The following is a 2,500-nucleotide window of genomic DNA, read 5'->3' as shown; positions in this document are numbered from 1 at the left end:
GAAAGAAAAACAGACAGAGCATATAATGAGGTCTGTCAAGAGCGTTTTGAGACTCAGTGTCAGCAAAATATGTTGTAAAAGGGAATTCAATCCTTTGTCTGTTTATGTATACATGTAACATGTTTTTGTTGTCAGGTGGTATTAATTACGTAATCACTTGGGAAGGAATTAGCAGCAGGCATTGCTTTTGAAAATCTTCATGTTGTAGAAATGTTTCCTCTAATTACTGACTGAACAAAATGTCAAAAGTCTCTGGTTTAAGAATATGGTTTTGATTCCATAAGTTAGAGAAGTACGTCTGTATAACAGATACACTGAATGAACTTTGGGAACTTCGCTCAATAAACATGGCCGCAAATAATTTTCCGTTTGAGGTTCAGGTACTGACAACTTTATTCTCTAGAAAAACGCCACCGCCGTGGTGATCTCATTCTCGCTCACAACATCATAAGCGGAAAGTGTAACCTCTCGAAAGAGCTGTTCTTCACTCCTGCTCCAGAGCGTCGGCTGCGGGGGTCATTCCGAAAAGCTCTATCTGCGACGATTTCATCTCAATCGAAGGAGAGGAGCTTTCTCCGTCCGGGTTGCGGATCCGTGGAACAAGCTGCCAGACGAGATGGTGAAGATGCCGACGACCGCTTTGTTCAAAGTCTCCCTTGATCTCAAGTGGCCTGAACTCTTTACATGAACACCACCCTGTACATAACTCCATGTCCCCCTACATGGCCTTGCTTTTTGCTTTTTGAGCCAAAAAAATTAACTAACTAATTAACTAACTAACTAACTAACTGGATAAGAAATCGTAACTTCATGTAAAGTAATGAACAACTTATAATTTCATTGCATCGTGTTAGAGTCATTTAGGCATTTATAATACAAACAGATCTCGTTATTTTCACTGTTGTTTTATCTTGCGCAATGTGCAATGTGCAATGTACTATGTGCATCTTCTCGTATATCTATAACATACTGAAACGCTTCCCATAATCACTGGTGCATCACTATCGATACAAATATTTCACTTTCAACACACAATCTAACATTACGACACTTGCTAAGATTTATTCAGCATGGACTGCCTACTGCTGTGACGAGACAGACTAAACTATTCCCAGAAATATTAGTTTTATTGAGATTTATGGAGACATGTCGATTATTTTATGAAAAGTATAATAATCATCAAAAAGAAAAGTAGTTGAAATAGTCCTAAAATCAAAGGCATTTGACATATTCGTGTGAATGTTAAAGATGGTATTATTCATTTGTCAAGCTTCTGTATTACTACAAGTTAGAACTCTTTCATTTTGAGTAGAATAAAAGATCTCTAAGATAAAATTGGCAAACCAATTTAATTATGAATCCTTAGATATGTGTGGATTTTAATACTGAAGATATATTTCCGCAGGGAGATTAGTCCATGATTGTTTTCAGTAAATATTCGCAAATATTATGATAAAGCGATTGACACCTGATCCGAACACGGATACATAAAAACAAAGTTAAATAATAAAATTGAAGGACATAATAAAATTCAGATCGTGTACACTAGCAGAAAATCATTTCGATATATAGTTTTAATAGTTTATATTTCTCTAAAGACAAATGGGTTTATTGTTTTAGGTAAAGGCTGTCCTGTGAGAATGAGAGAAGTCATCTTTAAGAGGAACTAATTAAAGTTTCACACATCCATTTTCAAGTAAGTTATATCTTAATAATTCTAATGCGCATTCTACAACTATCTCTATTCTCCCTTTATTCCGCTATTATTATTCTTTCTTTTTGTTTTTCTTCTCCTCCCCTTCACTGTTCTCTTTCTCTCCCTCTTTTTCCCTCCCTCTTCCTCCGTGACTCTCTCAGTGCTCACACGTGACCAGCGATTATCGTTCTTTGTTCCTCTTGCTTTACAAGAGACAAGACCTACTTTTGCCTGTCTCCTATAATAGTCCTTTCTCCAGCGTTCGCCACATTACATCGTTATGGCTTAACAGCCCTTACCGTTTTTTTTACTGTTTTGTTCTTACTGTCCTGTTTTTGTTACCATTTTAACCCTCAGCAAAATCTCAAATTTCATTTAATTTGCTTTGCGAGAACGACTGTTTTGGCAAAGTCGCATATTATCCCAACGTTCGAAACGCGGAGTAGATAAAACAGGGGGCAACTCATGACGGGATTGTTTTTTATGTTGCCTGTCTCGTTTCACTATTTGTTTCTTTCGTTGTTCGAAAAAAGTTCGTTTTCCATGTTTGTGTTTTTTGTGTTCTCGTTTTTCATTTTGTTCAGTCTTTTTACGTTCTGTACCCATATATGCATGTATATATACATATATATGTAGGTGTGTACGTATGTGTATGTATATATGCATATATATAAATATTATATATATATATATATATATATATATATATATATATATGTTTGTGTGCGTGTTTGTGTGTGTTTATGCGTGTGTGAAATACAAAGTGAACTACTAATGCAGAGACAGAACAGTAGTTGAATTTAC

Source organism: Octopus sinensis, linkage group LG5 (genome assembly GCF_006345805.1).
Source record: "Octopus sinensis linkage group LG5, ASM634580v1, whole genome shotgun sequence".
NCBI classification, from domain to species: Eukaryota; Metazoa; Mollusca; class Cephalopoda; order Octopoda; family Octopodidae; genus Octopus; species Octopus sinensis.
The sequence above is the reverse complement of the archived record's forward strand: the minus strand, read 5'-3'. Positions refer to the sequence as shown.